This window comes from Buteo buteo, chromosome 18, assembly GCF_964188355.1.
Source record: "Buteo buteo chromosome 18, bButBut1.hap1.1, whole genome shotgun sequence".
In the NCBI taxonomy this organism is placed as follows: Eukaryota; Metazoa; Chordata; class Aves; order Accipitriformes; family Accipitridae; genus Buteo; species Buteo buteo.
The window spans coordinates 25,272,776-25,300,592 of NC_134188.1; the positions used below are offsets into that span (position 1 = coordinate 25,272,776).

General features: G+C 41.4%; 1 protein-coding gene across 1 annotated transcript in view; it reads left to right on the top strand.

Moving 5' to 3' along the window:
• Window positions 1–27,817, top strand: part of TENM4 (teneurin transmembrane protein 4) — a 598,102-nt gene that overhangs the window by 169,212 nt on the left and 401,073 nt on the right. The window contains exon 3 of the mRNA XM_075050174.1: window positions 24,329–24,426. The gene's annotated coding sequence lies outside the window, so the exon portion shown is untranslated. The remainder of the gene's footprint in view (window positions 1–24,328; window positions 24,427–27,817) is intronic.

Consider the following 27,817-nt stretch of genomic DNA (forward strand, 5'->3'; position numbering starts at 1 on the left):
CGGGGTTGCAACCCCTGGGCTCTCTGCCCTGTTCGGCTGTTGACCTGGCTTTGGCCAAATCACTGGAGTCCATAGTGAATGGATTTTCTCTCTCGCTGCTCTTAACGCTCAGACCAGGCAAAACAAAGGTCCATCTAGCCTCCTATCTGTCTCCGAGAGTAGCCACTTGTCAGCGCTCAGGGAGGTGTTTGAAAACGGGGCACAAATATCGTCCTATTTCCCAAATACTCTTCCAGCCCTTTGCCTGGTCAGATTATAAATTCTTCAGGGCAGAGACAAAATCTTGCACTTTCTTCTACACCAGGATCCCAGTCAATTTTGAGGCCAGGTAGTGCTCGTATCGTCTCAAAGAATGATAATTAGTGGCCTGTGACTGGCAACTGGAATTAGGTTCACAGCGACGTGTTTGCTGCTGCTGCTTTCAGGCAGGACGGGACAGTCATTTCCACGCTACGGACAGTTTACTGCTCTGTCCCCATCGCCGGGATTAACACACACGCTGCTAGCAAGGACCCACTGAGGGTCTAAAAGTGTTACAGACGATAAGTGTGTAACAGGAAAGTCAATTATCAGCCAGTAGATCCCGGTGTTACCTTCCAAGGCACAGAATTATAGCCTGCCACTTGCCTTTTGCAGGTCATCTTTCACAGTGTTACAGACCCACATTAAAATGACTTGTGACTAACGACAGAGCAGGGCTTAGTGCCTCTTTATCACTCTGCAGTGAAAGGAAGGTCTTCTTTTTAATACTGCAGGAAAAGCTTTCTGATTGAGACTTCAGATTGGCTACAGAAGATTTGCATGGCTAAGAAATAATTGCTTGGTTTATGTTTTGACACAATTCAGCTCACTGTTTGCATTATTTACTGGCCTGACAAAATCTATGTATTATTTTTATTTTTTTCATTTTATACGCTATAGTAAATGTTTGCTTTGGTCCGCTACCTGCTTGGACTAACCTTTGCAGTATAAATTCTGTATTACAACATTCAAAGAACCAGGGGTTTCTATGATGCATTTTAAAAAGCAGGTCAGTGGTGCAGCTTCTGTAGGATATGCATTTAAAAAAAAAGTAAGGAAAAAAATAAATATGATCAGAAAAAGGAAGACACTGAGAAATGCATGCTCGGGAAAACCTCCCCTGGAAGAAGATGGCTTGTCTGTGATCTCTACAGAAACTTCTATGCTGTTAGGAAAAAAAAAAAGAATAAGAGGGCTAGGGACTTATCTATAGGCTAAAGGACAAGTGGCAAGAAGCTCACACACTCATTGCTACCCACTCCGGAGCCAATTTGTTTCGGTGACATCCAGCAGGAATGGTCTAAAACACAGCTACGGAGCACCAGCAGCCGAGCAGTGCCGGCGATCGGGGAGCCAGGGCTGGAGCTCAGTCCCTGACCCCTGTCGGTGTAAGACCGTAGATGTGCCCTGTGATACCTGGGAAGAGGCTTGCGTTCATCTGGAAGGTCGGGGTTAGAGCCTGGGCCACGCTCCGTCTCGGTGCAAGTCAGCATCACGCTGTTGACTCAGTGGATTTGTACTGACATCCACCAAGAGCGAAAGCGTCATCCAATTTAGTGTACAGCCGCCAGCAAGGGCTGCACACCACAAATTGGTTAAAAGAGCCCTGAAGAAGCCAAGAAGTACTACAAAGTGTTCATCTCTGAGTCATAATTTCCTCCACGCCTGGCTCTTTTCTACAGCTAAAGCAACGAATAAGCAACATCTTGTGTGCCAGCGGTGCGTACCAAGAAATGTTGAAGGAGAGCCCAGGCTCTGTTCGGGCACGCTCTCCCCAGCCTGAAGCAAGAAGGAATGAAGCTGTGCAGCTGTGTAAGAAGTTTGGGATTCACCTAATGTTCCAAAAATAGAGGGCAGAAATACTGTGTCAAGCAGTCCTAGAGCAGACATATAAAAGACTGCTTAGGGAAAAAAAACCAAACACGTGTATTTGGGGTAGATTAAAATGCCTCCATTCTTTCAGAGTTTTTAAATATTTTGAAAAAGAGTATTATGAATAACCTAGAGCAAATTTATAACCTGACTTTCTTTGCAAGGGAAGTTTGAAATCTTTTTATTCAGAAATAAGAATAAGCAACTTATAGACACCTTATGGTCACCACATATCACCAGCTGTGGTTGCTGGTTTTTTATTTGATTGTCAGTTATAAGGTTATGGATCACAGCTTAAACTGGACTTCTGAAGAAAAATGATCAAAAGGTCAAGATTTGGCAAATGTACAAAAATTTATCAAGAACAAACTGAATATTTCATCCACCATATGTGCATTAAAAAACCTGAATTAATTTTGAGATAGTGGGTATACTTCACTCACAGTGCACAATAACAAGGCCTTTTTCAGACAATTCACTGTCTTGTTGCTAAGTGTTCGTACAGAGTTGCCAAAGTTAGTCAGATTGCTGTATGACGCTTCCCCACAAATTTCAATTTGTAAAGATCTTCTGAAATGAAAGGGACTCCAGCTATGTAAACTGTTACTATCATTGCTTTCGCAAAACTAAAATTGTGTTCTTAAACTGCTTACCAGTGTTCTTCTAATCCCTTGGAGGTATTACTCTTGTTCTTTGATTGAATACCAAAATAAGAAAGATCTCCTTGTCTTTTTTTTTTTCTGAAATGCAATTATTGTTTTATATCATCTGGGAAGAATGGAAAGAAAAGAAAAAAAAAACCAAACAGTGCAAAGCCAAATCAATTGCATGGTACAGCATTTACAGGCTGGTCTTGATTCAGATCAGTATTGACAATATGTTATTTAGGAAGTACTTTCTGGCCTGACTGGCCTGGGGGATTAAATTTTAAAATCCTATCAATGGGCTATGTAACAGGAATCATGAAGAAAGTGTAACCATAACAGAATTGAATGCGTGCATGTAATCTGTCTACAATCTGGAGGTATTTTATTTATGTGCCTGCTCTTAAATGTCCAATTAGTGAGTCCCTAGTGATCGAGATTACTGTAATACATGCCCAGCACGTAGTTTATAGTGAGATCCCAGTTAATCCAGACCTATTGTAGTCATTCTCTTGTGTAATGTGCAAAATAAACAGTCTAAATTACTATTTACCATCTTTACCTTGGTCATATGTCAGCTTCCTTCTCCCTAGAAAGCATGCTTTGGTAAAGTGGTAAGCCCTCATAATGATAAAAAAAAAAAAAAGTAAGTTTTTTCATATGCATTGAGACTTCCATTGTGAAAAGGCAGGAGAGTCAATTTGCCTTCAGTCATTTAATAGCATAACTCTTTGCAGCGCTGAAGTGGGTCAGCTAATGTTTTCGCTGAACATTGTGATGGGGAGGAAAGTTAGTGCTGTCTTAGCGTCCCACAGGTTTTTAGGAGACAAAAGCAAATCATCTGAAGAAATAAAATAATATGCTGATGAAAATCTTTTTTTTTGTTTTTTTTTTAGCTGAGGGTCACTACATCTAGCAGATATTGTGAAAGCTTTTGTTTTCTTGAGCAGTACAGTGCATTTTGCTTGGAGGAAGCCAACTGAATCCAGGTCAATCAGATTAGAACAAATAAAATAGGCTAGGTATGCTGGAAAAGAAATTTTCCCTGGCCCTTAGTTGCAAAGGGCACAAAATCTCTCAAGCTTCTGCAGGTTAAAGCCTGAAGAGCAAGGCTGCAGCCACTTCCAAGTTATTTAAATACCCCAAAGTATTTAAAGTTATTTTGATCTCTGTTTCTGTGGTAGAAGTCTGAAGCCTTCACTGCAGTAACTCAATATTCACAGCAGCGTAACAGGGATCCATAACCTGTCGTGTCTGCAGCATGACGGGATGTAAAACACCATTGCCTGTCCAGCTAAAACAAGGTCAGATTATTAAAATACAAATCAATCTGTTATTGTTTAATGTGCTGCTCACTGTGACTCGCATACATGACTTACCAAGAGAAGCACCTCGTACAAAAGCAGGTGTTATATGTAAGTCATTTTAGGTAAAGACAGCCCATCAGGGATGCGATGGTTAAGGGGCCTGCACTTTTTGGGGCGATGGCAGAAAAATCAAATTTGATTGACCTTCCTGGGAGGAACTGAAGTAAAAAATGTAACAAGGTAATGAGCTATTTATTAAAAATACTCCTTCACACTTTCATAGCTCTGTTTATATGACAATTAATAGCCAGCTAATCCTCTCATGAACTTTGCAAAGTGATTATGTAAGTACTGTCCCCGTTTTGTAGGTGGGGAAACAAAGGCAGAAAAAACCCCCCATTCTCATGGCAACAGAGGGAATCAGTGCAAGAACTGGAGTCTGACTGCAGGAATTTCACTTCTCCCTTTGCCTTGCTCTTACATGTACAGGATGTTCCCTTAGTGGTGATTTCTGAGCTCTGTTTTTGTTTCCTTCTTTCTTCTCCCTGTCTTAAGTGACCTGATTTTATCTTTCTTAACATGATGAGAGAGGCTCAGCAGCATCTCATAGGGAGGCTTAGAGAAGCGCTGCAAATATGGGGCATCTGTGGTTGTAACCCTTCCTTGCCCATGATGCCTCCTTCCAAAAAATGCCCAGCTCCATCTATCTGCCTGGCAAATCCATGTAAGGGGTCTGTCAGAAGGGGAAAATACAAGAAAGGGCAAACTGAGCATGTGTAAGCTCGTCCCACACCAGGGATTTTCTTAGAGGCTTGGCAGTTTTGTAAATTCTCATAGATTAACTCTGTAAGTTCAAGAAAAATCATAGTATCTTTTTCTATCACATCCACAGTCTACCTGTTTTCTCTCTCCCCCTTCCTGTGATTATTTCACCCTGAAGAAGGGTTTTCATGATCAAAACCCTGCTGCTCGCTGCTCTTTGTAGCAAGGTGTAAACACCGTGCTGGCAGCTCTAAAGGTTTTGGGAGTCTTTATTCTGCAAGCATGAGGAGGGAGGAAGAGCAAAGGAGGCTGTTACACACTCTTGTCCTCGTGGAAATGAGGAATTTTCACCCAGCCCACATGCATTTAATTCTCCATAACACCTTTCAGAGGGGGTGTGTGCTTTGTGCAGGGATTCACTTACCTATTTGCATGCGCTTCACCACCTTTTTAGAGCACCCTTCACGTGGGAATCATCTAGCTTGATGAAGTGTAAGCTCAAAGGAGTTTTCTGGGCATAATGTGCAATATCAACCAGTTCGTCAGCAGGCCATTTTTGCCAGATACCTCCCCAACTCCCTTTTTGTTTTACCAAGTGTCCTATCAAAGACTGCAGACTCTACTTGGAGAGGCAGCAGGAAAGGAAAGGTGTCAGATACGCGTTCCCTGCCAAAGCGCTTTTGAATTTATCAGTTCTGCGGAGCTAAGGAGACAGAGCTCTGGGGTGCTTCAGTTTTAAAGATAGTGCTGGATGTCTTTACTTAGAACAAGTGTATGAGTGCTTGGGAAGTTGCCATGAGTCCGACCAAGTCTGGGACTCCAGTGACTCCCAGGTGGCTGTGCTTGGAACTCGATGTGAAGAAAGCCCTGACCAGAACTTGCCAGCCCAGTCCTCAGGCCAAGCACAGAAGCCTCGTTTTTTTTTTATCCCTTGTGTTAGCTTGCTGTTGAAAGAGAAACGTTAAACAGGTAGCTTGGGGTTTCCTTGTCTTAATCAAGGATTTGGATGGATCTTCAAAAGTCCTGAGTCTTGAAACTGCCTTTCCGCAGCTGGATCTAATGCTTGCAATGAAATTAATGTAGAGTTGGTGCCCCAGTGGTGCAAATGTGGAAGCTAACCCTGTCATGCAAGTGTAGAATGGGTATTAGAGCAGAACTCAGTGTGCTTTATATGAGGCATTAGGCAAATCCCTATTTAAGAGGTTACAGTTTTGAATCTTCAGCCTACAAATAAGAAAAATCTTAAAGACCTGACATCCAGACCTAAGTTTTTTTCTTCTAATGCTTTCTGTGGTTTGGAATGCATGAACTGCTCCCCATGTTGCAAGCCAGAGAGGATAAACAAGCTCTACACTGGTCACACATTTTCATCCTGCCTCTGCAGTGTTTTGTTCTCCAAGGACTGACTGCTGTTGTGATCCAAGCAAGAAAAGGAAGTTTTCTGCAAACTCTGCTATCTCCTCCCAAACTAGCCTTAGGGTAAAATTGTAGCTTGGTACAGTCTGAAGAGCAATTCTGGTACCTAGACATAGGCATTCGCTACTATAGGAGATGCCACAACGTATTCCAAAAGATGTGCGTGAGAGGGACAAGCAGCTGTGGGATACCCCAGGAGATCTCGAGCAGGGCTAGATGCCCCTACTTAGGCAAGTGAGTGACTCTTCCGGAGTTTTACTGTTGAATTCATCAAAGCCAAGATTTTTGTCCCAGCGTGTCAATCCTGTGGTAAATATATGGCATAAAACCTGACTTTCAGATAGTAGCAGAACTATTTTAGACTTTTTATAGTTTCGGAATAATTTTCTTCTTACCCTCAGTCGCGGTGGGAAAGGCAGGGTGGAGTCTGCGTGCGTGCAGTGATGGTTTTGTGGAGTTGGTGGAGGGTGTTGAGTTGACACCCCCAGCCTTCCCAGACTGCTGTCTGGCACCTCATTCATCTGAAGACCTCCGAGCATATAAGGTCTGTGATAAACAAAGGGGGTCTGTCCTGTGCCTCTGGGTTTCCAGTGGCTTATTAAAGATTGGATTGTTTAATGTTATCCTTTCACGGAGAGATATTTCTGTGGATAGGGAGACTCCTGTGTCACTGGACAAGAAAGAACAAGGCTTTCATGTTACTTGTTTAAACCATTAAGCGCTGATGTTTTGCTGTTTGACATGCCATTGTTTCTTGCTCTTTCTAACCAGCCCTGTTTCTCCATTCCTTGTGGTTAATTATTGCTCTCATTCTGTTTCCGGCATGTCTTCTGCTCTGTTACTGGATCCATAGGGGAAAAGTGACTGAGGGAACTAAGCGCAGGACCAAGGAGCAGAGGATTAACTGTCCCCGTGGGAAGCTTGAGTTACTAGCTGCCACATATGCACATTTTCATTGCTAACAGTGAAGGAAAAGTTAACAAAGAGCTTGTCACCTAGAGCAGAATACAGGAGAGTAAGAAAAATTTCTGCAAGTAATTTGTACTGCCTACCATGACAGCACAGTGCATGCAGTTCATGTCTAATTATTACTTTTTATTATTTATTATTTGCATTACAGTAACATCCAGAGGTACCAGTCAGGATTGCAGCAGCATTCTGAGAGATTCTGCTTCAGCACAGACTGGGTCAGCACTGGAAGTTTTTAACAGCATAACTATGTCAGCTGAGAATATAAATGTCCTACTAGAAGAACTATATTGTTACAAGCCACAGTATTGCATCACAGCAGACCTGCCTTCTACTTTTGCAGCTTATTCCCCTTCCCACACGGGAAAGATATGATGCAGGTGTAAACATTTTTCTGTCGTTCTGAGTATTTATAGTTGGATGCAGCTGCAGCAGTTTAATACTGCTGTAGTTTCAGGCTACATCAGTCCACAAGTAAACACATGTAAGACAGACCCTGCCCCAGAAGGCATCACGTCTCAGTAGGCAACAAGTGGGAAAGGAATCAGAGGCATAAATGAGCCATAAATCTGTTGAATGGTGGTGCTGGACAAGGTGCATGTCTCATCCCTGGATCTGGGCTGGCATTTGCCTGCTACAGGAGGAGACAAACTAGTCTTCACTCTAATTCCACATCAGTGTCAATGCAGCTCTACTGAAGTTACTGCAAAGCTGGGGTAATTCTAATTACACCCTGCCTGTCTCAAGATCTGGTTTGTTATCTTCAGCTCTCATGAGTTAATGTGCCAGGGGCTTGTCAAAAAGTAGCTGGCTGGCACCTTAGTTTTGCAGCCTGAAAGAGCACTTAAGCCTGATTCGCCTTGCAGAGTGTCTTGGGCATCTTCTTCCCAATCACTAACTAAAATGGAAATAAAAAGGAATTCAGCTCCTGTTAGAGTTTGATATAGTTTTTGCCACATTCTGCCAACAGGCAAGTTGGCTTCAACGTGTGACAAGAGGTGCTCGAGAAGGTGTAAGAATAAATGCTCTTGCCGAATTTTCAAGGCTTAGTGTGACAAATAATAAAGCAGTCAAGTTCTGTTGACTTTTTCTCCAGGATTTTAATGCAATGGCTCTGAGACTGGCTGATGGACAGCTCTGGAGCTTGCTGCTCCTGTGACTGGGCTGGCAACTTTTTTCTAGAACAGATTACTTACTCAAGACTGGTAGCCTGATCTGTGCAGCATGTGGTCTTTGTTAGTGCTTCATATCTCCACAATGCTTTGTGCTTGAGATAAATTCTGTTACTGTCAGCCGTGTTCTCAGGATACTCTCTTTTAGGCTGGCACCAATGGCATAGCACTTGTTTTCAGTAGGTGTAGAAGCATAGGGAAAGACCGAACAAAGCAAATAATCCTGCCAATTCCCAGAAAAATGCCAGGTTGGAACAGCAACCTCTATGTTTTCCTGAGTTCCTGGGACATTTTGTTCAAATAGAGTTATGAAAGCAGCAAAAGCTGATTTATAAAATTTTGGTGGCTATGTGAAATATTTTTATGGATCTGTACGTTTTAAACAACCTGTCTGTACATATAGGTGTATTGAAGCGTATGGATTAGCTTGTTTTATCACTTCTTGATTGATTATGACCTCTATAGACCTAATCAATAAACTCTGTAGATTTAGGAAGCTATCTGATCCAGACTGTAGTCTAAAGCAGAGATATACATGTCAGATCTAAAGTGATATGTTGACTTGGTAGCTGGCAGTGGGTGACAAATATGGGTGAGGAAATTTCTGCTGTGGATTTAAAGCTGGGAAAGCAAAGGGTTGAACTATCAATGCATGATATGGCATGGCATCGAGATAAACTGCTCAGGTGGTGAGATGCTTGCATGTGGTATTTCAAAATATGTCAGGTATGCGTGATAAAGACATGCTGCTGAAGTATAAGCAGTTACGGGACCAAAGAAAGGAAAATTATCAGTGAGAGAATGATTGTCACAAGGTCATAAAAATAAACAAATGACTGAAAAAGGAACCGGGATCACAATCTTCAGGCTGAACTGCTGGAGTACTAGAAACCTCCTGAGATGCTGGTATGCCAGTGCTGCTCGGTATTATAGCTCAGGAAAGTAAAATTTACGTAGAAACATCTGAGCATCAGATTCATCACAGAAGTGTCCCTTGTCATGGGAAAAAGAGAGAAGGGCTAGAACAACTGCTGGTGACGAGTAGATGGACAACAGCATCCTTTATTAGCTGAACTGGAGTGCCAACAAAGTAGGACTGGAAAACTATGGTCTAATGTCCCTGGAAAGATTGACGGATGGAGGTCATTCAATATAGATAGGGAACAAATCCATGTATCCTGCTTCCCAGTTAGTGCTCCATCTCTAGGCAAGACTCACTCTTATTACCTCTTTGTTTATTTTGTCAGCAAAATGGACAATTACTGGTGCATTCACGCCATCTGATTTTAAATGTTAGTTAAATGTTAGTTTTAAATGTTAGTTTATCTGGAAATGTCTGCATTAACTAGGCAAAGGAATTAGGTTCCCCACTTCAGATGTTTTGTGTTGCATGTAATTAGGTGTCTAAAATATTCTGAAGTGTGTTATATGAATTCTCACTTACTGCGTCTGTCATGGTCACCTTCTGCATATGGCCATCTAGCCAGGAAAAAGTTGCCTGAAATCTCCACTGACCACACATTAAATTGCCCTGTTACGGTGTGAGTAACTCCTAGTCTGCTTGCAAAGGTCCTTGGTTGGTGTTTTCTCACTAATGCTCCGATAACCACCACTGTGGGCACTGGATGCTTTCAGGTCTATGACTACAGAAACCAACACAGCTGGTAAGAAAGGAAATACTGTGTGAATACCATTATTTGGCTATAGGAAACACAAACAAACAGCTGGACATTTGCAGAGACCCACCTACTGTTGTGAAGATTACTTAAAAAAAAAAAAAAAAAAAAGTCTTTCTCCTGGCTTCCCATTTACAGCCCTAACTGAGGGCTGTTGTGGCAGCACAAGCAGTTGTCGATCTCTCTTTTCCAGAATACACGATATGACAGTGTCAGCAGGACACCACAAAACTTGTTACCCAGATCCAAATCCTTTCAGTGGTGACCAGCTCCTATAAAACGGGAAGAGGAAGAAAAGAACTGGAGATGGGCCATTGCTAATGTCAAACAGAAGACAGTAACTGATCACTTTACAAAATTTCAGCTGTGTTTGATGTCATCTATTGAGTCTGCATTTTGCACAACTGAGGTTTGAACTGATGTCTACTGACTGGTCTATCTAGAATCACTAGAGTGTGTAAGAGCCCAAATCAAGTACCAGGGTGCTAGATCAAAGAACTTCTTACTTCGTGGTTTTTTGGTTTGGTTTTTTTTTTTTTACTATTAGCGGTAATTATGCTGTCTTTCTCTTCCTTGGATAGTCCGTGCTGTACCACAGGTCAGAGCTGATTTTCATCTCACGCTGATTTAATGCAGAAGTTTTTCTGCTGGATTAGGTGAGGTACCATGTATGTGGGGGGAGAGGTCCAGTACCTCTGAGTGCTACTGTTAAGCAATATTTCTGGATTTCAGACTCATTTGGGGGCCACATCATTTCCAAAATAAGCTTCTCAGATTCTCCGTACATAATCTGCATATTCTACAAGCAGACAGGAATCAACTATTCACTACAGAGCCTGAAATGCCTGAGGCTCTTGTCTCTGCTTATATCCATTAGAGGTAAACCAGGGCTGATTATAGGCAACACTGTACTTCTGATCATGTCAATGAGCATAGCTAGCAAGTGTTCTGGGGGCAGATTCTCATCTCATTTGCATTGGTGCAAATCAAGAGTAATCGAGTTATTCCAGACTGAGAGCAGACGAACTGCCCTAATAGGATTTTCTGTCTCAATAAAGATATTACTGAATTCAGCCAATTCAGCCAATGACTCTGTTTTGTCACTGTTTTTCTTAGATTTTATGCTGATATATAGTGTTTAGCTTGGTTCAGATTGAAGCCCACAGCGTGTGCAAGGAGAAGGTCACTTGGGAGGGAAATACAGTTGAGTCCCAGTGCTGGGACCACTTCTTTACAAATAGGGTTTGCAGCAGTTGCTCCTAAACCAGGTTGTTTCTAGCAAGTCACATACCTGTCTGTTGGCCCTAATCAAACCCAAACTCAGGGGAAACCAGTAGTCCTCATGTACCAGGATCACTCATCACAGAAATGGGTGTAAAGAAAAGCAACCCATGCAGCAGAATGACATTAAGCTGAGAGATAAAAGGCACTCTTAAAAAAAAAAAAAAAAGGACCAGCTTGAAAGATGATTTAAAACCAGAAAATTCTTCACATGACTCTTTAAGACAACATAAGCCGTTTTTTGTTTCCTGCCTATTTCAGCCTGTTCCTGGTCAAGAACGCCACAGCTAATAATTGTGTCAGAAAACCTTCCTGTCTGAAAATGATCTCTTCCTAATGGATAGATGATTCCATATGGTTTCATATGTCATAGATGGAGAGAGAACATATTGGACGACTGGCCACAGCTGGCAGTTCGTGTTAGTGCCATATGGATAAATTTGCGAGCTCGAGTGCATTGTGTATTTCAAGTAAACCATTTATCTAAACAGGTGCTGACCCACTGGGAATGCATTTTTATGGTCAAACTTGCAGCATGCAGTGATACGAACCGCTCTGTTCTCCCCTCCTTTTTCTGCAGTGCAAACACGAGACACTTAGGTATCATTTGACTCCGTTCTGCATTGCACTGCATAACTCCATCAACGTCCATAAAAGCACACCTGGGCAGACGCTTTTTAAATAAGACCAGAATCTGGCTGTCTGAACTGTGTGGAGATGAGAAGACCAGTCTCCAAAATCCTCTTTGGGAACCAGTCTGTGAGATTCACTTCCAATAGATATTGCTATCTTATATTCAGGAGATTAAAATCACCCCATTTATGATGCTATATAAATACAGAATCAGACTTTCCACCTCCTTGAGCTACTGTGCTCCATCCCTGGTTCCAGCTGAAATTTTTGCACTCCTTTTCTCTCCATGCCATAATTGCCTCTTTGTCTAAACATGCTTCATTTTGGAATTCCTCTCACTTGCATTCCTAATATGTGCGGTTCAAGGTACTTGCTGACTGATTTACGCTGGGTTTGTGTGGCTCCCTTGGAAATGGAGCAGAGCACATTCCATCCACCTGTGTAATAAAACCAGCCGGTGCAGGGTGGGAGCACTCAAACCACAGCAGAAATAATCTTCACCTAAATTTTGACTCAGTTATCTGTCTCTTCATCAACTCTTCTGATTGTCTGTGGTATTAAAATCATGCTTAGGGGGCAAACCTTCATGAACAAAACCTCTCTAATTACACTGTTTATCCCAGAGCTCTGTATCACTGCCAGCACCAAATACTAGGGTGAGGCAAAATGCCTTGTCTGCATTTCAGAGGAATTATTTTGATAAGAGCCCTGTTAATTTGGTCCTAATATCCAGAAAGTTGTAGTATCAATTAAACCCTCTGGGCTCCTTATAGAATCACAGAACGGTTTGGGTTGGAAGGGACCTTTAAAGATCATCTAGTCCAACCCCCCTGCCATGGGCAGGGACATCTTCAACTAGATCAGGTTGCTCAGAGCCCCGTCCAACCTGACCTTGAATTTTTTCAGGGACGGGGCATCGACCACCAATCTGGGCAGCCTGAGCCAGTGTTTCACCACCCTCGGCGTAAAAAAATTCTTCCTTATATCTAGTCTGAGTCTACCCTCTTTCAGTTTAAAACCAGTACCCCTTGTCCTATTGCTACAGACCCTATTAAAAAGTCTGTCCCCATCTTTCTTATAAGCGCCCTTTAAGTACTGGCAGGCTGCAATAAGGTCTCTCCTCCCTCTCCTCCCATCTGCTTTATGAGCAGTGTAACTCTCTTGCCTTTATCGCAGGAGGTAACATTTTACAGGGGAGTAGATTAGGTCAGTTTGGGGTTAAACCAATCTAGAGTCCAAAACTCAGATAAGTAATTTCATTAACAAGGTATGAGTTGGATTCCCCATTCGCAAGTGTACCAACCTCATGGTTTGCAAACGGGTGGAGAGTTAATTTGGGTAGGAAAATCAGGAATTCTGCAGTGTTTGGAGGAATAAGCCTGACAATCATGCTATGCTTTTTCCTGGTCAGCAGTTTCACATCATTAATAGTTCACTTGTGGCTCCTTGAGAAGTGAGAAAACAAAGTAAGCCTCAACCCATCAGAAAGAGGATGGTGACACTAATTCTTATCTCCCATCATCTACCTAATTGTACCCACATCCGAGGTGCGTGTTGCCTTGCTTCAGTTTATTTGTGCTCATATATTCTAAACAGTAGTTAAGCTTTCATAGCGTAACAGTAATAAGGCAGCTTAAATAGCAAGTTCTCAGCTGTGTTTGGTGCACACTGTGCTGCGGGAGATTAAAAAGAAAAGCAGAAAGTGCGTGACGGAGATTAAGATGATTCTGAATCGCTGTGTATAAGACTGAGTCCCCTTTGTGCCTCTTATCTGCTGTTTGAAGTACCGTTACTTAAGCTCAGTGTTGGGGGGGGAGTTTTTCTTAGAGGATGTGAGAAGCCATTTCAAAAGAGGGCCCCTCTCCAGTAAATAAAACACAAAAGTTTGAGGTCAGCACTGAAATGGTGGATGAGATGGCGTTGCACCCAAAAGAAAACTAGTTCATCCAGGAGACTTTCAAATCTCGTCGCCGAGATAAAGAAGATCAAAGTGTTTAAACACGTTGATCCACTACTGAGGAAAATTTAGTGCTGGCAACAGAGAGCAGCTGCAGTAGAGCTGGCATGTCTAAACTCACAGCAGGGGACTAATTGCTCCTATGGATATAGGTTTGCTTTACAAAAACAGGTCTGAAGGAAAGTCGTTCTCATTCACAGAATGATGGAGATCTATTGATAAGCGATAAAATGCCAATCTACAGTATGCAGCATCGTCAGGAGGGATGGAGCTGCTGGGAGCGGAGCTGCAGCATGGGCAAGGGGGATGCATGAGGATCCTCTGCTTTTATTCAACTTCTGTTGTGCAGGGAAAGATCCCATCAATTTGCTTAAGACGATAGCAGTAGCTTCAAGCCCTCCTTGAGATGTACTAAATAATGAAATGAGGAAGGGGACCTCAAAGTCAAACCTTAATGCTGTTTGTACGACACACAGTCCTGGGAGGTAGCCTGGCGAAGGGGGCTATTGCCATCAGAGAATTCCAAATTTTCTATAAAAACTGAAATGTTATTTTTTATACAAATTACCAACTGGTTGGGGGGGAGAATAATGAGGCTGGTTATAAAAAATAATCCAGTGAACTATTCCTGGTACAATCACAGTTGTAAAGATACTTATGACAAGTCTGGTGGAGAGGCTGTTATAGCATCTCATTAAACAGGTTCTTTCTTGCAGTCCCAGCACTCGACAGAGGGTGTGTTCTTGTTTTATTAAGGGACCAAGCAGAAAGAAGGTCTGAAGTAGGGGTTAGGGATGGGGCTTTTCCCATGACACAGAAGTTGTTTCTGGCAGAGGTAGGAACTGAATGGGGTTTTTGCATTTGGGTGTGAATATTGAAAGGTTTGTGTTCTGTATAGCTAATACCTGAATGCCTGTTTTTTTCTTATTTTAAGGGAAATTAAGAAAAAAGCTGCAATTCTGATCCACAGCATCTTCCTTATAAAAGTATAGCCCTTAGTATCACTGTAAAATGCAAAAGAAAAAAGCAAAGGCGGCTCAGCCGCCCCAGTCTTTCCAGTTGAGAAGGAGAGACATTTTGCCTCTGGGAGGAAATTAAATACTCCTGTGCTGAGTCATTACAGTACAGTACGATATGCCAATCTAGCTCCAGCTGTTCAGCCCTCATTTGGTATTCGTAGTTCTTTTGATAACAGCAAATTTCACTCTGTGTGTATATATGTGTATGTATATATATGTAGATACATTTGTGTGTGTATGTCCAGCCACATAAGTCAAGTGTATGCTTTGACCTTTTTTAATACCACCTCATTCTTGGTACTTTCCAGAAGTATCTAAATTATTCACCCTGGGCTTCCAGGGTAGGCAATGGAGGGAGAGAAGTGAATTCAGAGGCCACAGACCTCTCCTGTGACCTCAGATGAAAATCTTTTCATAGCTTTACCCTTGATTGCTCCTTTGCAGGGGGGACGCTCGTTAAAGCCATTCAAATGTCAATACCCCACCTAAATGCAGGAGGTAAATACTTCCACAGTTTCCAGAAAGAGCATCGCACCATGCCTACATTTGCCTCAGCATGATGGCCAGCAGGACAGGCTACTAAGCATGCAGCACTGGGGTAGACGTAGCATGTGGTGGGCTGCAGAGAAAGAATACAGTTATGAATGTATTCTCTGATGGATTAAAGGTTTGATTCATTTGGGATATCCTAGGAAACCTGACCTGGCCTCTTTGCTGGAAGGCGCAGGACTTTTGTAAGTGTTGTGTCAGACCCGCCAGCCCAGAAGATGCCTCAGGTAGGTGGTGGCATCTCTCAGGGTCAGAAGGACCCTTGGTTACTCCCAGGAGAACCACTGCCCGTTCCTCTTTGGACCCGTCATGTGTTGGCGTGTGATCACGTTAAGCTGGAGGAGAAACGCTGTAGGAGGAGCACAGGGGATGGTATGTGAAGAATTTCCCTAGAAGGTCAACCTTGAGCGCACCCCTTTCTCGACACCCTCCCCAGCAGTGTTACACCCCCAGGGACCGAGGAGATGATAGTGAGGAGCACATCGTCCCAACCCAGAAGCACTGAGCTTCAGGAACAGTGTCCTTGCCCTCTGTTCCCATGGTACTGGTCTCACTAATGCAACAACCAGTTGATTTTCACCAGTAAATCAATTACAAATTAAGGAATGGCTTCAGCAGCACATTTCAGGCACAATGTGCCCCCAAGCAGTGCAGAGCTATCTAACCCAATCTACCTGTTGGTCCACTCCAGCAGCTACATAATGTCTTAATTTCTGAGAAAACAGCTTTTAAAAATATGTTAAAGATTATTTAATACCCATTTCATGTACCATTAATTTGTTACAACGGTTATACTGGGAGCTTTTGCTTTGTATATCTTGTTAATCATTGGTGCCTGGCATTTTTTATGCTTGTTCTACTCTTAAGAAACTTGCAAACACAAATGTTTCAGTAGAGTTTTTGTGGAGAATGTGCTATCTGTGGCAAGTGGGATAAAAACATCGCAAGGAAGTGGCAATTTTCCTCAACATTTTCAAGCCAGTGTATGTCAAAGTTCAGATGTACAAATAACCTACAAAATGACCAGATAGCATGTATAAGGCGACATGCAGGAGTGTCTATAGTCTACGAGAAACGTGGGCTCCACATAGCTTAGTCCACAATTGCAAGCCTTTATTAGGGTCAAGTTTTCCATCCTTGAGCTCAATAGCTGCGCTCCTGCGAACTTCTCAATGTCAGCTTACCTACCCACTGGCAAAAAAATAGGGGCAGCAATTACCCCTCATTGCAAAGCGTTTGAAGGGGTTTGGATTATAGATCAGCACTGGATAAAGGGAAAGATTATTGCTTCCATTTAACAGCTTTAACGAAATGTGTATTGATGGTGAGATTACGTTTTATTGTTGGTCAAGTCTGTGCCGAGAGACCTGAAGCCGTTAGAGGACAACAATCGAGCAACAATTATAGAAACATCTGCTGTGAACTGGGAAACATACTGTGATACTTTTCTAGGCAATACAGAAAGCCTTTCTTCTACAAGGACATTTTTAATATACAGTTCAAATAGGCCAGGAGAAATGTTTTTACTTATGAAATGAACCCAACAGAAAAAATATTCTTTCCCACAGAAAAAGGAGTAGCTCAAAAAATGACCCACAAGCCAAAGACTTTTTTCTTTCACAGTAGACCAGGAAAATATTTATTTTGGAAACGCCATTGCACAAAAGACATATTTTAATGCTTTGAATTTAGCGATATGGATTATAAGCATTTCAAAGCAATTTTTGTGGTAAGATCCAAAGAAAAGTTTTCAAGTGCAGGAAAGCTGGCTTTCTAAACTGCTTTGCAAGCCTTGATCAGATGGGTATGTTAATTTTAAACTCTGCAAGTATAGGACCAACTTCATTATGAGAGAGAAGCTGTTACATTTTGGTGCAATTGCTTAGCCCACCTGAAATCTAAGTTCAAGGAATCAAATTCCCACAGCAGAAGCAACTCAGTTAAGGTTGCTACACTTCAAGGCTGATGAAAATGCCCTGTTTCTTTGTTCCAGTTGGCCAAAACTGGATAGTCTGTCCTCGAGTTCTCCTGGCTTGATAAAATAAGTTATTTACCAGGTTTATTATTGTGGTCAACTGTAATGTTTTGAACAGTGTCATTAATGAAATGCTGCTTAGCCTTTGTGAAGGCCACATTACAGTTATTGGTGGGAGGAGTAGGTACTCACTTGCACTGAGAAAACATAGCTTGGGGTGAGACTCATTGACTGTTAACTTACGCAAGTAAAAACTAGAGATCTAAGCGAGTCTAGGCTGATAGCTCTTTAACATCTAATATATAGATACCCAAAGTCAGCTGAGAGTAATCTGTGGTGACCAAAGCATATACAAGAAAATGAGATTTAGGCATGGTACGATTAAAAGCAGAACATGAAGACCAACTTTTTGCACAAAGCTATCTGGTAAGCTTGCAACAAGTGAGGAAGAGCTTGGTACAAAAAGGGCACAGGACAGTAACTCTTTGATGAACGTTAAAATGTAATTCTGCCAAAGCTCAACAGGACACATTCCACATCCTTTACTTGGGCTACCGTTTCCCAGAAATCCAATTTTTCACCTGAAATTATTACACACTGAGAAAATTATCTTAATTCCGAGAAGCCTCGACTATGTAGCCTTTTCCAACCTGCTCTATAAACTGCTTAAAAACCAGCCTCACCCTTCTTCTTAAAAAAACCAAAACAGCAAAGATGAAATACTGTGAAGTGGCCCCTACAACACAATTGGAACAGATTGGGATGTGCAAAACATTCTCTCCACTGGGAGCCATACTGGCTGACGAGGTTCAAAATTGACTTGAAGTGTGTGCTAAAAAGAAGTGGTGTTTAGGGGAAGAGCAGCTCTCCAGGCTTAACTTCTGTACTGCCTCCCCCAGGGTGGCTCAGCCTGCACTCTCCATCCTCCCTCTAATGGTCCTCCCTTGTTTCCTTTTTATCCAAAAGAGGGATGGATAACAAGCCTTAACTCCTTCCCAACTGAATCAGTGTCTGGGGATGATGGTCCCTACAGGCAAATCTTGTCACCTGTTACGGGTTGGTTATGAAGGACCTCCTCCTAGGTTTCTAAGCTCTGCCTTCCCCATGTGTTTCCCACCAAGGTCTGATTGTGTGGATGATGATCATGACGGTAATTAGAATGATCTGTTTTTTCTGATAACAAGCTGTCAGCATATATAGCAATGAAACATTAGGCCAAAGCCAATAAATATTTCTACATGGGGTGTTAATTTGGTGTGAAAATAGAGGATGTGCAGGTTTATAGAATCATAGAATCATCTAGGTTGGAAAAGACCTTTAAGACCATCAAGTCCAACCATAAACCTAACACTGCCAAGTCCACCACTAAACCACGTCCCTAAGTGCCACGTCTACATGTCTTTTCAATACCGCCAGGGGTGGTGACTCAACCACTTCCCTGGGCAGCCTGTTCCAATGCGTGACTACCCTTTCTGTGAAGAAATTTTTCCTAATATTCAATCTAAACCTCCCCTGGTACAACTTGTGGCTGTTTCTTCTTGTCCTGTCACTTGTTACTTGGGAAAAGAGACCGACATCCACCTCGCTACAACCTCCTTTGAGGTAGCTGTCGAGAGCGATAAGGTTTTGGTGGTGGTTGGGCTTCCATCATTGCAAAGGAATACACTACCTTACAGAACGATGTCCTTTGACTCTGCTGAACCCAACAAGACTCTCTTCTGCTTTCATTTGCTGCCTTTTGGAACATGCTTATGATCTCCAAATACATCAGCCATGCCTTTCTGTTCTCCACGGGGGAACAAAATAATGAGAGATTGTCCTGTGAGCAGGGCTTCTTTTGGGAGGAATAATTTCAGTTCCTTTCCACACGCGCTATCTCCGCTAGCTGTGCTAGACAGCAAACCCCCAGCCGTCACTTACAGCAGAGGGTGATAATGGAAAAAGAGATGGAGAGAAATGTACAGCATGGAGGCAATCAGAAGCAGCAGTGACCAGTTTATGTATGTATGTATTTATTTAATCCTGGTCATGAGTCTCCGACTCGTCAGGCTGTCCCCATTCAGCCACGGCACTCTCAGGGAACACTTGACTTCGGGCACATATGAAAAGATCTGCTGACTCCAGCCAGGCTTAACCTTGTGCTTAATGGTAAATGTCTGCTAAAAGCATTATTTGGGGATGGAGGGGACTACAGAACATGTCTAACTGCTTTGCAGGACCCTCAGATCGGGCCCGGAGAGGGGGATTGAATTATTCCTAGCCAGAAATGCATAGTTGGTCTGAACGTCCTTGGCGAGGGTATGTCCATGATCTACCTCCTTCCCTCAGCCTCCCAGCAGCAACCAGGTCATCCGCGACCATTTCTTGTTCTGTTGAGGATTGCACTAATTACTGCCATCTCAGGGGGGGTGTTTTCTTGCAAAGTGGACTCTGTCATTAGGTATTCAATTGGTACCACAGGACTTCAGGGGCATCTCACCTACTCTGAGTTAATCAAGGATGGACCAAAGCAGCACGCTAGCCAGGAAAAGCTGCTATTTTGAGGGCTGAACACTGCTTAGATCCTTTAGTTGCTTTTTGAATATGTGATACATTTGGAAATAACATATCTGAAAAGCCCCCAAACAAGCAAACCCCAAAACAATCCAACCGTCTAAAGTCTGGATTAACTAGCACAGGTGGCAAGATATTGTTCTCTCCTCGTGTGTGGTCCCTGATGCAGATGCCTTGTTTTCACAACACTGATAATGAAAGCATTTTTATTTTTGGATGCTTTTTAGGGTACAATGTAATACATCAAAATAAATCATTGCATCGTACTCCTGTTACGAAAGAAAGCTGATGCACCAAATGTCAAGGTTGCTTGCTTTGATTAATCAATGAATATTGCCAGTTTTGCTAACAGTGTTGAGGAAAGAAATGGTAGCAAAGGGGCAAATGTTGACTTGATACAAAGATATGAATATGTAGATAAAGATTCGAAAGTTTGTATAGATTTAGAGATGATGCTGTTTCAAGTAAGGCAAAATCTCCCTCGGATCTGTGCTTTAGTAGAGAAACTGTGTAGCATTTCCCCCCCCTGTTTTCACTTATTAAATGAATTCAATAATCATCATATTTGAAAAGGCATTCATTTCAACTGCTGTGGAGAAAACTTGTGATCAAATCAAGAGCATTAGCTTCAAGGCCACCCTTCTTCCTATGAGACAGGAAGTATCTGTGTGATAAATTAACTATGGGTGAATGCTAAGTCTTTAATGAGAAAAACCATGCTCTGTTGAATTCAGCCTTTCATGTGAAAGCTGTTTGGAACCTTACTGAAAAGAATGTGTTAATCAAGAGAAAAGCATAATTACTGTCTTGTCAACAGACACAAATGGGAAAGCCTGGTGAAAATGAGGTGGAAATTAACTCCAAAAAACACATAAAAAAAGAGTTTATAAGGTTTTCCGAGAGCTTGCTTTACACTGCACGGTGATTTATGACAATTGGAATCTCACTATTTCTGCAATTAATATTACTGGATGCTTCCTATTCAGAGGAATGTTAATCATAATAATGCAAATGGAAGTATTATTGCAGCTATGCCTCAGAGTTCATATTTCATATTGAGCCAAAGGTTCAATATTCAGCATCCTTCTCAATGGAGCATTTGCATTGTATGGATAGATGAATGTGCACCAAAGGTAAAATAACTGAATTAATATAAACCAGAATAATATGTCTGGCACATAGCTTCCCATTTTCCCATTTTTGCTGTAAGGTCCTGATTGTTCAGGCTTTTTAAACCAATAATAAATTATTGCAATGCACTGCTAATTACACCTCACTGAAGTTGTGTATGGTATAAATTTCACTTGCAATGGATTTAGATTAAGTTTCTTACGCTTATTTTTAGCAAGTCAAAGGCAATTCATTTCCAACTAGGCCATGTTTAAAAGTTTAGAGTGAAAAAACTGTGCAATTGTTTCCTAATATGAAGAGAATATTGGTGACAAACATTTTGTCCTGCATGTCTTTTTGCACTAAATACATTAATGAGAAAGGCAGAAGCAAGAACACATATTAATTTTGACATGTGTTTAAAAAATATAATGAGTATTTATAAATTTTGCTCCTGCAAATATTTTCTAAATTGTCTTCTTTATGTTTTTACCTCCCTCTGCGCTCCCTTAGATAATTTCTTAGCTCATGATTAGTTTCTTTATGACTGCTGATGCTCCTGGAAATATGTAGTCCTTTTCCTTTTTCCTTCTTTCTCTTTCCTTCTTTTTGTTGGGTTTTTTTCCCATGAGTTTTGATTGGTGAGGGGAGTAGGTGGGAAGAGGGGATAATTGTAATTTTTTTTTAATCCTGCTGGCTTTTATTAAAAAAACCCCATAAACTTGAAGTTTCTGATAATATTCCAGAGCTGATTCAGAAACATCAATTAATATTTCAGAAAATAAATAACCCGTGTAAAGTATGTCCATACCACAAATGCCTTTCCTAATCTTTTTCTCTGTAGCAGAAAGGTGCTTTTTATTTTCATTCAAAATGAATGTAACTACCACATTAAAAGTGTTTATCAGGAGGTGACAGTGGAGGAAGTTGTGCATGTGGACAGGCTGAGACCCTACTTTTTGGGGAAGAAAAGAGTGCAGTCATAGAGCAGTGATCAGAGCTTACATGTCCATGACATGACATTATTATCCTCTTAATAGGAAAGGAGACAAGTCCTTAGGTGGGGAACACATCTTAAACTTTGCAGATCTGCTTTCCAATCCAGTACAAACTTCTTGTATAACGCCAAGCAAAGCCCTTTGGTCCAGGTCTTCAGAAATATCTCAACGCCCAGCTGAGTGAGAAGGAGGTACCCAAATAACTTTCAGGACCAGATCCAACAGATACTGCTATATGTCTTATTCTATATCTTGTGGTCTGGATTAAGCAGTTGTGTGCTCTGGGTACCTGATGCTCACTTTTTATGGCATTGCTTTACATCTAGTTGGGCTTGGCCTTTCAAAATGGCATTCAGGTCACAATATAGATATGTACATACTGACATATAAACACAGATGTATTTATTTATTTTTAAAGCAGAGATTAAATCACTTTGATGGTGCAGTTGATGGGTCATCCCAGAGATAAACAGGCAGGCATGGCACAGTAACTTCCACAAGAGAGGTGTAAATGCAAAAGCAACTGTAACCTCTCAATTTGTAACCACGACTGCTAAAGGAGCAGAGTTGACTACCTTCTTACTCTCTCTGTGCTGGATCTTATTCACAAAAGTCGGAATAATAGCACTTCCCTACCTTGACAAGTAGTTTAAAAATACATATATCAAAAATTAGTATAGATATTATGGCTGGGGGGGACCGTAAGTGTAACAGAGTCCTGAGAGAGGAGAATGAACAATTTATTCTCACCTCCTCCTCATTTCCAGATCTCCCAGAAAAGCATTCTGGTGAGCAATGGCATCTTCTGCTTTTGTTTTCCCTCTTGTTGAAGTGAACACCAGCGAGAGAGGAGACTCACAAAATTAATTCAGATTGGCTTAGATAAGGACCCTGTGATGTTGATTAAAAATCATCCACAGGGCCATTAGCAAAGTGAGATAATAAATGAAAATGTGTTGAATCGCATGAGTTTTCTAGTGGGGGAACATCAGGGAACAGTCTTGAGTCCAGTCTTCTTTAAACATCTTCATTCATTAGCCAAAAGACAGGAAAAGAGTACATGTTAATTAAAATCACAGATGATCCAAATTGGGAGGCACTGCATAAATCAGTGAAGATAGAGAGATTAGAAACCTTAGGCAGGAAATGACAAAATGAGATGCAGCTTTGAAAAATGCATGTGGAGGAGAAATAATCTGTATGAGGATGCAATCAGCAGAAAGGAGGGCTGTTCAAGAAGCAGAATTAATGGGAGGAAGCCAAAGGATGTGGACCATGGAGCAAAGGGCAACGTAGCAGAACAGCTATTTAAAGGTGACCTTTGCACCTTTTCAGTGGACAGCTTGGATTCAAAATTAATTTACAATTGATAAGATTAAAAGGTCAATGTAGTTTTGGACCATATATGCAGAAACAGGTTGCCAAGGAAAGATGTGGAAGCCCACCTCTATAATAGCATGCTACCACATCAGCCAGACCTCTTAATTTTATTTTTTTCCAATTCTGCAAGACCTTGTGCACCAGAGTGTATGTAAAATAGATGCATATCGAGCAAAAAGGGGAGCCTGGGAAAGTTGCTCGTCCTGGCAAATGTGGCTTTCAATGAAACTACCCACATCCAGTTGCTGTGGTCTCATCTCCACCTCCCCAGTCCCTACTGGACTTTGTCTCTCTGAGACAAGGAAAGCAGCTAAGAGAGGGGGCATGAGGCTAATCAGCTAACGAGAGATGTAAAAGAAGAGGAGCCCCAGTGCTGTGCTACACTTTCTTTGAACCTCCTGCTTGTGGCGTGACAGGTTTGTCACACATGCATCATTACTTTTAAACTGGGGCTCTTCGATACTGCAAGAAACTCAGATAAGACAAAATTTACTGATGTGAGTGGAAACAACAAGACGCATCTGTGTAAGATCTTAGTTATTTTGCTCTAACAAAGGTATAAGATTTAAGGATAGAGATATTTGGGATAACCACATAAATAAAAATCTTTCACCTTCTGAGGACTGTAAAATCACACAAGAGGAAAGGAACAACTACCACGTTAATTGGAAACCCTTGAAACTACGATAGAGGAATTGGTAAATTACTCTTTTGGCAAAGGGATGGATGTTTGCACAGTTAGCCAAGGACAGGCACTTAATTCAAAGTGTTGTACAGAAAGCCTTAGTTTGTATTTAACAAATACATTTCTTTCCATGAGATGACTAAGCATACCCTAGTACAGTGCTGATGTGATACTACGCTAAGAAACACATATCTATAGATGACTGTTTGATGTGCCCTGTCTAACTGCCAGCAGTTAGTTTTAATTCATTTAGGATAGCAAATAAGTTAAAAATCACTAAACAAGCAAATAAGTTAAAAATCACTAAACAAAACACTGATATTTTTGTTGTTGTTGTTTCTTTTTACAGGTAGACTGAGAATAACACATGTCCAGGTTAAAACTGTATCCTACAAGAAGTATTTGATGGATTATTCCTAGATATTTCTAAGAAGGTAAATACAAAAAGTGAGTACTAATTCCTGTGCCTTGGATGTTTTAATTTAATTTAATGCTTTGTTGTTTAAAATCAAATTATGATAGTTGCAATGTTTCTTGTGCAGATTTCTCTAACTGGAGTAATGAGGAATTTCACTGATTTCTTTAGAACATATCTATTGTTGATCTGTGTTTATTTTTATTATCCGACAATGATATTCAGCATTACAGTCCCAGTCAAGGACTCCTTTTTACTGTGCCAGGCACTCTAGAAACATAGACTTTCTCTGCATCAAAAGACTTACATCTAAGTACAAATCAAGAAGCCAGAGATAGTGACAGACAGGTGGAGATCCATGGATGTAATAAGAAAGTTTTGGTCAGTATGACAGGCAATGCTAATAAAGCATCTACAGCCTAGCCCTTGTCAGTGCTTTCTAGATATTGCTGCAGAGAAAGGAAGAGAATAACAAGGTTATTTTAGAGATATTTATGGGGAGCAGCATGGAAGAAAATACAAAAGCACTCACTTGAAAATCCAGCACATGGACTGTGGAAAATGGTTGTGTGGGTTGATTGGATGCAGACAGCCTAGTTTTGATATAAATGGGGAAGGGAAACCAATGCTATATCTGGAAAAAATGGCCTTTGCATCCAGGCAATATCATCAGGGCAAATTTAGATCTGTGAAAAATGAGAGAAAGGGATTCTGCAGTAATTAAGATGTTCAATGATAAAGTCTGAGATAAGAGATTTACCTAGATGGGTGGATAGAGAGGAAAGGTATTATCTTAAGTGATCTATCACCTTCCCAGGGACCAAGGCTGACTGGTCTGTAGTTCCCTGAATCCTTCTTTTTGCACTGGCTGAAGATAGGAATGACATTTGCATTCTTCCAGTCCTCAGGAACCTTCTTCAATTGCTACAAGCTTTCAAAGATAATTGAGAGTGGCCTCACAAGAACATCAACTAGATCTCTGTGCAATCATGGGTCTGTCCTATCAGGTCCCATGGACTCGTTCATATCCAGTTTGTTCTCTAACCTGATCCTCCTCCACCAAGGATATGTCTTCCTTGCTCCAGACTTTCCCACCAGTCTCAGACACCTGGGATTGCTGAGGACAAGTCTTACCAGGATAGGCCAAGGTGAACAAGACATTGAGTATCTTTTCCACGTCCTTTGTCACCAGATGCCCTGCCCCGTTCAGCAGAGGGACAGCATTATCCCTAGTATCATCATCTGCTTAATGTTAGTATTGAAGTTATGTCTGTGGGTTAGGCTACAGAGATTGAGAGTAGTGAGAGGAGAGAAAGGAACCAAGGCATTCCAAGTTGGAAGGAGGAATAATGCAGATTTATCAAAGGGGAAAAAGACAAACAAGATAACCTGGAGAGTAATTAAGGTAGCCAAAGGAGGGCAAAACATAAAAAATGAGAGACCGAACAGTTGACTGTTTCAGGCAGCTGATAAAGTAGGGAGGAAACATGAAAAGCAAGTTCTTAAGATCTGGCAAAGGAGACTGACTCTTTAGAGGTGCTGGCAGGAGTGGCTTCAGTGAGATGCAAGATATGGAAGGCAAATGGAAAAGGTGATTGTAAAGAGTGTGCTGGTTTTAGTTAGACATGAAGGAGAGAAGAGAGGAGAGGAAAGGAGAGGAGGGAAGAGGAGAGGAAGAATGTTAACCAGTGTTATTGGAATTACTGGCTGTAACTGGAAAGTCTGGTGGTTTTGTATTTTGAAAGGACAAGTGGAGAATGAGAAGTGTTGGAGGGGTTGGGACAAAATGGGGCAAATGGGAAATCCAAAAAGGGAGTAAGAAGAAGGTTCTGCATCTCAGATGAAATAGTAAAGATGAGGCAATCAGAGGAAAACATTGGAAAGGGACACAGAGTGGGAATCTTGTTATATTAGACAATTTTCTCATGAATGAAACTGGTAAGATCCTGTACATAGAGAGAGGTGGAGACAGCAGGAAGGGGGACCCCAAGGAGAGAGTCAAAATGGTACAAAGTTTTCAGAAATTGCATTTAGGTTAGAAAGCTAGGGTGGATTTTAAGTGGGAAATAGACAGAACTGAAAAAGAGAATTAATTAGCAGCAGGGAAAGATGATCTGATCAGATTTCCCCTCAAGATGCTTCAACAGATGAGAAAAATAGCTGGGTGTGTGGATATTCTGATAATGGATACTGAGACCTAAATTAAGAGCTGACTAACCCAGTCTTCCTGTACAGGCAATGGGAGAACATTGGATCTCTCTGAAATATTTAGTTCATACAGCACATGAATTGCTTGTAGAGAAGTCTTTCTCTCTCTTTCTTTCTCTTTCCTTGTAGGCTACTGTCTAGGGCAACTAGACACCTGAATGATGCATGGCCATTGCCCAAAATTCAATGGGATGATTGCAGGAATTAATGTCCCTAAGCCCTTAATTCTCATCTGTGTCATAAGGTCAAAGTTCCCCTTTGATATTTATCTTCTCTGTTCAGATGGCAAGAGCTTTTCACGTGGAAGGTGTGCATACAGCACCTAGCACTACAGATGAGGGCTGGGGCACCTACAGCCTCCTCCCGTATAAAGAAGCAGGAAATGTTCCCCCCAGCCTAGAAAGTCTTGGCATGAACGATGAATGGGGAGAATGAAATACCTGTTAATGATAAAACTACAAGTATGGTAGGGGGAGTTCTAAAACTCATAGTCCTGAATATAAAGAGATAGTGAAACAAAATTGATGCAGAATTACGTTGACTTGCAAGATAGACTGGAAGTGGTTAGTGAACATCAGTGCTTTAATCACCAGCGCTGTACAGATACCGACATAAATTAGAAGAGGAAGTTCCCAAAGCATGATAACTCTGCCTGCAGGTTATGTCCAGGGGTTTGTTCTTTACTCTTTGGGAAGAAACCAGTTGCTGCTATGAGGAAATAAATTGCTTCTTTCCATAATAACAATGATTACTATGAATTCATTGAGAACGCAAAGCCTGTCACCCTATATATATATATATATATATATAGGACATATATATATGCATGTCTAGCCTACTCAAAGGAAATATACAGTGTGTTGGGGTTTGGGTTGCTTGGAAGTATTAGGGCTGGTGTGAGCTGAAATGTTGTGTCTGTAGCCAGGATTCAAAAAGTTGAGCCCTGAGAAAGATCTCACTGCAAGATAAAGACTATGCATCAAAGAAAAAGAAAAAAAAAAAGAGACAGGTGACAAACTGTCAGAAGAAAAAGTGTTTTCAAAGTCAGGGTTTCATGGTAAGTGGTAACAGTATAATGAGGTGACAGCCTACAGCAGAGTGGAGTGAGGAAAAGGAGAGGAACTCTCCAAAATAAAACTCCCCAAATTGCTGGGAGTCACTGAACATGAAAAGGTCTCTTTACTAAGAGATGGGTAAGTTCACAGGACATATCTA